Source organism: Myotis davidii, unplaced genomic scaffold, assembly GCF_000327345.1.
Source record: "Myotis davidii unplaced genomic scaffold, ASM32734v1 scaffold738, whole genome shotgun sequence".
In the NCBI taxonomy this organism is placed as follows: domain Eukaryota; kingdom Metazoa; phylum Chordata; class Mammalia; order Chiroptera; family Vespertilionidae; genus Myotis; species Myotis davidii.
In genome coordinates, this window is record NW_006289824.1 from 991475 (window position 1) to 1003993 (window position 12519).

At 35.9% G+C, this 12519-nt stretch overlaps 1 long non-coding RNA gene across 1 annotated transcript in view; it reads left to right on the forward strand.

Annotated features, from left to right (window-relative positions):
* Positions 1-9857, forward strand: part of LOC107182902 — a 17589-nt gene extending 7732 nt beyond the window's left edge. Inside the window, exon 2 of the long non-coding RNA XR_001513661.1 lies at positions 9741-9857. This is a non-coding gene — a long non-coding RNA (uncharacterized LOC107182902). The remainder of the gene's footprint in view (positions 1-9740) is intronic.
* Positions 9858-12519: the final 2662 nt, after the last annotated feature.

Consider the following 12519-nt stretch of genomic DNA (forward strand, 5'->3'; position numbering starts at 1 on the left):
TTTGGGAGAATAAATGAAGTAAGAATGATCAGAATAAGTTGAACTTGGATGCAATCACAACAAAGGCCTAACCTGATCCCACAAATAGTTCTGGAATGGGATACTTTTATAATTGTATCAAATTAGGGGAAAGAGACTGAGCTTTTATATTCTTGCATCAATTTAGAGGAATGAATGCTTCAATCCAGAGGAGGTTAGGAAATCTGAGATACCACAATATTCACTATGGTGTACCCCTTACACTTGGGCCCACCCATTTGTATTACTTCTGGGAGCAGCTTTTTAGGATTCTAGTGGGCCTCTTTTCATGGGAGAAATTTATTTGGGCACTATTAGTGGCAAAAATTCAAACCTCTAAACCTGCAGTATATGACTAAAATTAATATCATGATTCATGACTTCTCTACTCCGTGGCCTAGATTTTCCTCATTCATCATTAGCACATTCAGGTCATACTCCATGAGGGATCTTAGACCCTGGTCACTGTTTTCTTGTCAGATTATAGATATTACATATGTCCATATACCACATAAGTGGAGCAAAGAAATTAAAAACAAAATAACACCCAGTTGAATCACCCAGATTTCAAATATAATCTTTCCATCATTGATAGTATAACAGCCCCTCCACTCCTAATAGACAGGGTCAGTTACATTTGCCATGTAGTGACTTCTATTCATGCACACTGGTTTCTCAGCACAGAGCCTAAATGATTCAGGTGATAGTCACAACTTGAAACTTGATAAGACTATTACTGTCTCATCAAGTAATGATTCTCACAGAATCATTCTCCTTCTGGATATCAAGACCTTTAAACTCACAAAACCTAGAGTTGTAGAGTGGGAAATACAAGTTTCCCAAGTGACTCTCTGAGAGTGATGGTAAATGGGGCCATTTCTGCTTCCACACATTGCTCTCCAGCCTATACCTATTGGGGACACCAAGCCATAAAGAAAACGTTGTTTTAGAGCACATTTTGCATCCTGTAGGATGGTGCTCATCCTTGTAACATACCTTTGAGCTAGTACCTCAGCTGTGCCTTCAAGTTTCATTCCCTAGGTTAATAGGTCAACAGCTTTGAGTAGTACAGTATGTGACAGAATGAATGGACATCATGGTTATACGCAACTTCCAAACCTCCTTTTCTATAGGGTGTCCCAAAATTCACGCAAGGTTTGAATTTTGCATGAGCATTAACAACAACAACAACAAAAAATAAAAGCCTACTTTTACTTGGTTTATTGAATCAGATTCTAATATCTGTTCCCCTTTGATTTCTGTCTCTCCAATTTGATAAGCATTATCAAGTACCAATTATGGCCCAGGAGCAGGGACAATGAAGACCAATGAAGACCACGGCTTTGCATATGTGCCAGCAAAGCCGTGGAGGCCATTTACCCGATGTGCTATTCCATACATAACCCTATACTGTATACTTTATGAATCAATCAAAAATTCACAATTTTTAATTATAAACCTGTGTTTTCTATCAAAATTACTTCTTGCGTGAATTTTGAGACACCCTATATAAAGTGTGTCTCTATTATTGATACAATGTTATGTTATGTGGGATTCCATGTAGTTGTATATAATACTCTGAAAGCTCTTATACAGTAGTTCTGTAGGCAGGGTAGGAAAATTCATATGCAGAATAACTATTCATTCTAGTCAACATAAATCTCTGACCTTTCCAGGATTTTAGGTGTCCAAGAAAGTCAACTTATCATTAACTGGCTGGTTGGTTGTCTTGAGGGATAGCAGTGTATCAATAACTCAACAACAGTCTCTGTTGGTGACAAGGTGAACACTAGGCAGCAATAGTACCTACTTGAGATGAGTGCGGATCTATAAGGTTGTGCCCATATATAGCTTCCATACCTGCCACCATGTATTCACTGTACTAGCATTAGCCAAAGACAAAGGCTAAGTGATGTTAACTGGCTATGTAAAACCATTGAGTCATTTCTGATTTTCTATGTAGGATGTTCTCTGGTGGACATTAAAATGACATTCAAAGATCTTCACATTTTGTGCCCATTCCCATGGTTTATTTATTTATTTTTAGCATTTTCCCATTTTTCAATTATAGTCGCCATACAATTTAATATTAGTTTTCGGTGTATAACATAGTGAATAGACATTTATATAATTTATGAATTCATCACCTCAATAAGTCTATTAACACGAATTTGAAATGAGTTATGATAAGAGGATTATCTCTTTTATGGTAAACTAGAGGCCCGATGCACAAAATTCATGCAAGGGGCTCAGCCCTCACAGCCCCAGCTGCCTCATGGCCCTGGCTGCCTCCCAACCCCAGCTGCCCTGCAGCCCCATGAACCCTGCCCACTGGTTATTCTGGAAGGTCATTCTGGAAGGTTGTTCTGCTGTCCAGTCTAATTAGCATATCAGCTCTTTATTATATAGGATAGCTTACACCCTAAAATCTCTTTTGTTTTATTAATACATATTTTTTATTTAAATAGCATATAGTTGAAATAAAAATCAATGAATTGAATGTTCAGGTATATATGGGGAATATTGGAGAGGGCTATGGTACCAATATTACTGGTAAGATAACCCCACCCCCGCATCTTCTATTTTATCTTTGGAGTCAGAAGACTTTGTTTTTAAGATGGATGCACTCTGTGTCTGGGATTCAAACAAGAAAAACCTAGTATTTAGTGTTATTTTGTTACCTACCTCCTATATTAGCAGAAAAAATGACTAGATATGGAGGGGAATAAAATGTTATGGAGATTTCAGCTTTCATTGTATGCTTTTTACCTTTAAGCTTAGTGTCAGAGTGATCTTTCCATTCAACTAAGTAACATTAGCGAGTAGGAAAAGTAGGACTGGGGAGCAATTAACACTAAATGTCGCTAATATAAATATTATAAATTCAAACCAAAAAGTACTTCTAGTGAGAGGAATAGTGAATGTCCTTGTTATGTCTCCATGTGTGTGTCTTCAGAGAACTAAGAGCTGAAAATTTCATTAGTAACAAATTCGAAGGAATATTAACTCTAACTTTAAATTTATGTAACACCTTGCTGCTGAATTCATACCGTGAGTATCAAGAGATTAAGGGACTGAACAATGTTCAGAAACTAGGCAAAAGAGACTCATTTGCATAAGTACTATTTCATCAGAGCTAAATTTCTCTTTATTGGAGTGCCAAGTGATTGCTTCAATAACAAACTCAGGTCTGCAGGACACATGGTTGGATTCTTGTGTGGCTTTTCCGAGCTGAGCCTCAGGTATGACACACTGTACTGTATCCAGACACCCTTTACAGTGTTATTATCTCCCCTACCGGTTTAATTTATGTATTTAATTTTAGTTTCCAGGGTGCAATATGGCTAATTACTTGAGAACTGCAGAACCTTACAAGTGAAATTTTTGCTTCTATAATTTGTGACACATTATGTATAATAATGTACATTTAATTTCCTCAAAAAAAGATAATTATGCTAATAGAATGATTTGAATAAAAATTTGTACTTTGTGGTGAATTATATTCTCTACCTACTTATTTATACTTATTAATACAAGTCAATAAAGGATTTTTAATAAGCCACTTTCACCCTGTGGGGGCAAGTCTGGGAAATCATACAGGCACCACCCCTGCCCTTAACATCCTCAGGAAAAAGACGTGTTGCAGACTACTGAAGGCCAGGATTTGTATTAGACAAAAGTTCATAGTGATACTGTTGTAACAATCTGGTTATTATTTAACAGGAAGGGAGTCGAGGAAAGACTAGATAATGTAGGCATGCCATTTCTATAGCTTTGCTAGAAAGCTGTAACTTAACACTCTCCATGTCTGTTCCCCAACCCATAGGGCAAAGGACTGGGCAAAGGCAGGCCCTGTAAGGTCTCAGTGAGGTGAGAAGGTGCCTGCTTGTCGATCACACCTGGGAATAAATTACTGGACAAAACCTGAATATTGAAACTTCTGAACAAGAAAGGCACTCTATTGGTTTTTACTCCGTCTCTTGCCGGCTTGCCTGTGCTCCTGTGACTCCTGTTGCAGGGGGTGCACTCCCATGTGCCCACCCACTCATGGACTGATGTACTTTAATTAGCCTGAATGCTGAGTTGGACCCAGCTGCCACATGGAACGGAAGCTCTGGACACTGGCCTTGCTTTTGGCTCTGTTGGACCGCCAGCAGCACCTCTTTCAGGACTGGGTTAGGGCTCGTGGGACTTTACAACCCGAGGAATGTAACTCCATGCACATAAAGCCTTTCACCACATCTCATTCTCCCCTGGAAATCTCAGACAATTCATTTTCTAAAGATATTGTAAGAAACTCACTTGCACAAGCCATGGGGAAGTTTGATTCTCCAGTGACAATAGGAAATATCATATAGCTGTAATGTATAAAACAAAATTTGGATACACGTACTTTGGTAGAAGAAATAAACTCATTTGTGGAAATCTGAACACAAAACCAGCTTCTTTGATAACAATTTTGTATTGGTTATAAAAACCAATTCAGAGTTGTATGCCTGAGCATTTTGTGGAAAGAGATCTTTTCTATATTTCAATTATTCAAGCTGAATAGTGGTTTGTAAAGTGAAATTCAGATGCATAGTAGGTTCTGTATAACTGTGGTAGAATATGCAGTTGAGGAAAGGTGAAAATTAACATTAAAAATCAAGTACTTGGGGTCTATTGATGCCATTTTTTCACTTATTCTATATGCCGCCACTTTTAATAAAACCACTCATTTATGAAATCTCAGACTTCTGAGTCACAATTAGGTATGCAGTGTACAATAAATATACTTGAACAGAAGGTCAGTACTAGTCATTAGTCATTAGAGCACTCATCTTGCATAGGCAATATTTTGTATTACTAAATGCATTTGGTTTGTGCTTATAAACTCATACCTATTTTTCCACTTACATGAATACCATGACTAGAAAGTGAGTAAATTTTCTCATATTTTTCTGTTGCTGCTAACACATTAAAATTCAATGATCTAGCAAATAGATCTATTATGTGCCCATTATGGGTTTGCTTTATGCCAAATGCTTATTTCTTAAAATGGAAGCTATGACGGCAAAACCAGGTCTTCATGAAGTTATTAGACACATAATATCACAAATTTAAATGGCTTAAAATTGGAACTGTTCATTATTTTTTTCTGTCTACAAGGTTAATAAACTATTAGGGCACTTCCAAACAACAGGGACCTATAAAGAATGAAAACTTGCTCTTAGTTCATGACCAAGAGCAGAGATTTGAAATGTAAATTAAAAAAAAAGATTTAGGTACAAATCCTATATCAGTGCTGTGTTATTGGACAAGTCATTTTCATTCTCTAAGTCTTATCTTAATCATCTTATAATAAAGACACTTGTAATAAAGCTGCTGTGGGAATGAAATAAAATTATATAGGTAACAGGATTATAAATTCCTAGCACATAGTAAGCATTCAATAATCAGTAGCTATTAAAATACATATTATGGCCGAAACCGGTTTGGCTCAGTGGATAGAGCGTCGGCCTGCGGACTGAAAGGTCCCGGGTTCGATTCTGGTCGAGGGCATGTACCTGGGTTGCAGGCACGTCCCCAGTGGGGAGTGTGCAGGAGGCAGCTGATCAATGTTCCTCTCTCATCGATGTTTCTAACTCTCTATCTCTCTCCCTTCCTCTCTGTAAAAAATCAATAAAATATATTTTAAAAAAATACATATTATGAATCATCTTAGTAACTCACTAGCATGTGTAAAATATAGAGGCAGCCTTGCATTTTAAACAAATCATAGAAAAAATTTTAAAAAGAAAAACTGTATCATCAATTTCTGGGAAAAGCTCAAATCATTGGAAGAATTTTTTTAGAAAACTATTCTGTCATCATGGTTCACTTAACGTATAATGTAGGAGGTGCCATTATGGTTTGTCAAAAGCAGACACGCGGCTGGTGAAAGTAAAAGCCTAATAGCTTTCAATAAGTAGAAAGAAATTGTAGAATCAAAATGGTGGTCAACCACCTTATTTTGGAGATGAGAAAACAGGCAAACAGAATAAAAATGAAGGATACAAAGACATATTTTATTCCAATTTTCTTTTCATAATTTAAAATTTGGAAGAAAAAATATAATATTCTTCAGTACTCTTTAGACATTTTTTTTAAATTTCATGCCATGTTCTTTAAATGTACAAAAGGGAAACCCACAAAGAGTTGAGGTAATCTATGCAAATACTGCATGGATATTAGTGACATTCTCATACTACTTTCTTATACTATGATAAGATGTTTGAAATTTGACCTCTTGTTCAGGGGTAAATTCCTCCTTTTTCCTCTCTGATGATACTTACATTTACTTTTTTACATAAGAATTCTGAAAGAAATCAATGGTAGCTCTAAGCTAAAATTTGAGACATTTTATGATAGTAAGATTCATGGTATCCTTTCTTAAAGAGTGTAGTCAAACTCACTGTTTTCTGATGAGGTTTTGGTGCTTTAAAGTTATCAATGTTGGCCTTTCATCTTGCAGATTTAAATATTTTTTAACAGAAGAAAAATCAAATTTTAATACATATTCATGGGGAATTCAAATATGCATGAATAGTCCCTCAGTAATTTTTTCAAGAGTTTTGATCTGCGTATCTGAGCACTGTTTGCGTATAAAATACATTATAAAATTAATACTACATTAATACTAAAGAAAAGTGCTCTCATGCTTCTGGGCCTTAGTGCTACAGTGAAAACTAGTTATGTCCTAGTTTATGAGAAATTTTAGGCTTTTGGTGTTTGCTTGTCTAATGAGCTCACAAGAAATATTACCTACACTTTGGAAAATCCTGGGTGCTTTATTAATTGTTCTTCTAAATTGGCCTATCTCAGGTTACTCTGTCCTTGGACTGCTAATTGTTCCTTTCTCTGTGTTCCCATAACACTCTATTCACACCATTATTATAGCACAAGAACAGATTTCCATATAATTATCTGTTTACATTTTATGTCTTCCCCACTAAACTTGGAACTACTTGAGAGCAGAAACCTGGTATTCTTTAAACTTAATAGACCAACACCTAACTCTGGCGAGGATCCAGACTATACTTGGCACATGGTAGTATCCTGCACTAATACAGATGCCTTGAAGTTTATTACCTTAGCCAGTTCTCATGGATCTAGTTAAAATTTTTTGTGGTAATAAGCTATTTTGGGATGGATGGTAAGTAGAAAATTATCATTTATTGCATGAATGTCTACTGTTTGCATTGGGTATTATATGTCATTCAATCATAATAACACTTGTAAAGTGGTAGCATTCTACACCCTCATTTTTTTATGTTAGGATGTTTTCTCTCAGTAAGGTTTATAAATCTGCCCAGTTCACAAAGTCCCTAATGGAATCAGGATTTAAAATAATAATTTTATCCCCAAAGCCATTATGTTATCATACAATCTTATGTTATCATACCAGCCATACCTGATCAAGTCAAGGTTAGGGAAAGGGTGAGGGTGGCATTTAAAAGCAGAACCAGGACACCTTCTAAAAGGACAAGGCACGTGATAATCACAAGGGAGTAAAGTGTTACTCATAAAATAATGGAAATATTTTTTTTTTTATTTCAGGTCTTTAGAGACCATCTATTGGTTGATTGTTTATTCCATAGTATGTGTCAAATATTATATCGGGATATGAAGATTAATAAGAAGTTGTCTCTAATTTCAAAAGGAGTTTACTACCATAGTGGAAGAAGATAAAATTTTAGTCAAACACATTTTCTATTATAGGGATTATAAGTATCTATGACACACATAATATAAAAGAATATTTAAAAACATGAACACTGGCATCAGACAGATTTGAATTCAAGTTCTGACCCTGTTATTTATATGACTATAAGATCTTGGACAAATTATATGATCTTAGCAATGAACTCTTTAGTTGTAAAATTGGAAAAGTATACTAATTCACTCATATGACTGTTTTATAAGTTAACCTAGATGTATGTCTTTCGTGTCAAAAGTAACTTATTATTACTAGTTATTATGTACAGGTACACAATGTTAGGTACACCATGTTAACTAGGTGATTACTAGGTAGACAAAACAAAGGAAAACTTTCAAAAGCAGAATCTTATGAGAAAGAAAACAGGTGGTTGGGTTTTATTTAGTTAAAAAAATGAATGAATGATTAGGGGTTCTCTGATAATTAGCATACATTGGAATTATATAAGTTCCCCAAAGGCCACATCTTGTGCCTAAAGGAAATAAGAATGAATATGAAGACTTTTTCATATAACCAAATTTCTTACACATTTATCTAGTTTGCAGTTGACAAAACAGGGGAAAGATACTTTGAACTCACCCATTTCTAGTTAAAATATTTTTAAATCCAACAATTATATAGAATTTGAATAAAATTGCCAACAATTGTGTTGACAAATAGCTTTCAACTGAAAGTGCAGAGTAAACTAATCATTTCAAATGAGTAGATAGTGAGTACGGGTGAGTATATAATGAAATACAATCATATTTTTGCATTGGTGAGATTGGTGAGCATGAATTTAAATGATATATGATAAACTAAAAAAAATATTTCTATAGAGAGTCAGGCTTCACTAAACAATCCATTTTGTAGAATCCTCTAAATGTGCACCGAATACCCAATGCATGGTCAAATATTACTCACATTCATTAAAGTTGAACTTGCATTGTACTCTACTGATCTTCACAATGCACCAGAGTCACTATATTTGATCAAGCATTTAGAATTTTTTTTTTTAAAAAATCATAGAATATTTACTGTTTGGAGCAAGATAATCTACCACTCCTACCACTGTGATAGCAACTTAGTCCTTGGGTCTGGCTGATGTCTTCTCTGACCTTTCATAGGATGTCTACAGGAAGATTAATTCATGAACTTACCTTGGAGTTAAGCCTATTATCCAATTGTTGAAAGTATTAAATACATTTTTAACCCAAATATAAATTCAAAGTACCTTTTCTTTAGCTCCAGGGGACTGATCTTTTCCCTGCTGAATTAGGAGAATATGAATAACTCCCTTACTTCACTGATATTTGAAATTTGAAATTATAGACTGTGATAAAGTACCCATTAGTCATCCTTTATGTGGCCTCCTAGAGAGATGTGGTACCCGCTCAACATTTTTCTACTTTTTATCACTCAACCTTTTTGTCCTTTCTGCTACTTTCCCCCCTCCAGGCTTTTTTTGTCCCTTTCGTTGACCTGCAGGGGTTTGGTCTGTATCACAATATCCCTTCGATTGTCACACTAGGAGTAGGTGACCCTTGCTATTCATCAGCTACCCAGCCGCTTTGTCATATGGTCTTTGTATTGTATCTCTCCCCGCTGTGTTTTTCTTCCTCTGTAGTGCTAGTGATACTCAAGAGATGGTTTAAGTGCCCAGGGTCACATTCCAAAGCACTCAGAATTGTGTCTATTCTTATGACTAAAAATTCATTTGACCTGAGAATGAGAATACAGTTGATTTCTTGCTTCTAAACTTGTTCCTATAGTTTTAATGGGGCAAAGTCTGGAGGGCCAGCATACTTTATAAGCACTGTTTAAACGGGAAGACTTTTTGAAGAATAAGAAATTATTTTCTCAATTCTGTCTTTCTTAGATTACCTTCTGAATTTAATAAATATTTGTGGAAAATGTATGCATGTATTATATGTAAAGCATTGGATCAAGTGGTGCAAGGATTAAAATATTAGTAGGAAATCTGATTTTTGAATTGTTTTTCCAGGAATGAAAATGTGTTTGGGCTGCTGGAGTCATATTTCTTCACCTGGTCAACTAAGTATCCAGTGCTACAGTAGTTTGAGAGGTGTTATATATAAAGAATAGCCCAGCCTAATTCTAATTAAGTCTAGAAGTCATCATTCACTACATAGATACAAATTATCTGAGTTGTCTAAATCTCTTTGATTTATCTGCAAAACTGCAAATAATAATAATAACAATACTTAGGTTATTGTTGAAAGGGTTTAATGAGGTCAGTTATGCAAAACACCTAGTGAGGAAGCACTCAGTAGTGCTTGCTATACTTATTTTTTCTCTTTTATTTCTTATATATAAATTTTTCTACCCTTCTCAAGGATATTTGCTCTACATTGCCTACTTCAAATGTTCTTGCTCTTTGAGCTCAACTTCATAGCTCACCAAAATATCTTTTTTTTTCACGCAGCTACATCCTGAAATTGTACATTTACAGAATTCTTCACTTACTATTCAAGCTTATGTTTGCCAACCATTATTTTTTCTAAACAAAATAAATAATAAAATATTATCATTCATCACTTTTTAAAATATGGACTTTAGTGATTTTTATTTGTTTACTATTGGTATACACATTTTAGTATTTTGCTCAATTATTCAGCTTATTTTAAGCAATACAATTGCAAAACAAGAGAATATTTGTATATAGTGTTATTTTAAAATAGGGTTATAGACCTTGATATTTTTATTTTATTTAAGGAAAACATTCTATTTTAAAATTTCTATTATAATTTTTTCTATGTATACCTCTATAACAGAAAATGTGTTACATTTATGAAAAATATGATGGAAATTTTTCCTCTCACTTATTTAACTATTTCTTTGTTCTTTATTTAAAGACTTGTATTTGAAGGGAAACTGCATTTACATTGGAAAATAATATAGAACTTCTATTGCTTGTTGTAGTTTCCCATGGTTTTAGTCTTTTCTCGACATGTACATGGCAATATCTAATTTATATATCCATAAATATTTATAAGAATAAAAATATATAATTTCATTAGCCTAAGGCTCTCAAAATACAGCAATAACTAATGCAAAAACAAGAGAGTTATTTGTCTAAAGGCTATCAGAAAGAAATCTAAGGATTCAATTGGTGTATACTCTAATCAAAACCAATGCATATTTAAAAACGTGAAGTAGAACAAGCTCAAAATTATGTTACAGTGAACATTTAATTGACAGATTTATTTTACATTTGTGCTTTAATTTTATGTGAATTAAAATATAGTATTTTCATACATTGTTTTGTATCATTCGCTGAGGAACCCTGGTTCAACTTGTGAATCAATATTTCTGACCAGTTCCCATAAGGCATCTGCAGAGACATATGTTTACATGCTACCTGCTATTCTAATGAATAATGATCTTTTATGAAAGGTTTTATTTAAATATATATATTATTGGTATTGGAAGGTAGTACAACATAGTTCTTCAGAGTTTTCTATAAAAAATAAATATTACTGAATATTTGTTTTATTTAAGATATTGGGATAGGAGAGAATGATTAGGCAGACCTGCCATGCACCTAGCTCCAGGATCCGTCTGGAAATACAAATAAGTTGGAGAGCATTCAGCTGGAATTACCAACTGAGGTCCAGCTGAGGAGGAGACATATCAAGGAAGGAACGAAAACACCTGGAGACCAGTAGAAAGGGTGAGGTTGTGAGAGGAGGTGGCCCAGCTTCCTGGGGCAGCAGGCCAGCAGGCCAAGAGTAGGGAGGGAGGACTGAGCTATGGGAGAGTCTGTTCCCGCAGAAGATAGAGGCCCAGAACCATTGCCAGACTCCACAGCTCAGAGCACCAGAGCCAAACCTGTGGCCCAGGCAACATCCAGCTGTGAAAGGCAGCAGGGCTATTGGCCGGAGTGGAACCTGTAGCCCGTAGACCGGAGCAGGTTGGAGAGAAAGCCGCAGTTTTATTGTGTGTGTGTGTGTGTGTGTATATATACATATACATATATTTATATATTTTATTAATTTCAGAACGGAAGGGAAAGGGAGAGTCATTTGCAGCTACTCTCCTGAGGGTCTGGTGCAGGGAGGGAGGTGCGAACTTGAGGTGCCAAAAGAGAGAATGGGATGGGAAGCATTTTAGGGAAACGGAAAAGCAGCAGCCATTTGGTAATTCATACACACCCAACCCGAAATGGCCATTTATCATGGGATGAGCTAGCCCCTCTCAGTAGCCACAGGCAGGAAAAACAAACAAACAAACAAACAAACAAACAAACAAACAAACAAACAAAAGGGTGACTCAGGCTGATGTAGCAGCCTGAGTCACCCTTTGGTGCCCTGCCTACTACACCCTGCATTTTGACCTTTTCAGAGGAAACAAAAGCAGAGCCCATGCCTATGGGTTTGAACAGTTCAGGAATATCAGTGACTGGATTGGGGAAGGGGCTGTTTGCCCTACTCTCCTGGGAACCAGACTAGTACTTTTCCCGCATAGGAGAGCTGATAGAAAGTCTAGGTTTCCAGCTGATCCCACTGTATTGCCTACAAGAATCTTGGCCCAGCTAAGAGCAGGGTAATATTTTGGGCCACTTGCAGAGGAGCACCTCTGGGATAGGGAAGCACACCCACCACATTCCCTGAAATTAAACAGCACCGCCCCCACCTAAAGCCCTGTCAGAAACAGATTTTGATTGATTAACAGCTGGCTAGCAGGCAGCGGCAGAATTTGGAGAACCAGGAGAGGTTTGCTGACCCAGCCCTGGGCTCTGTGCTGCTAACAAACTTGTTTTA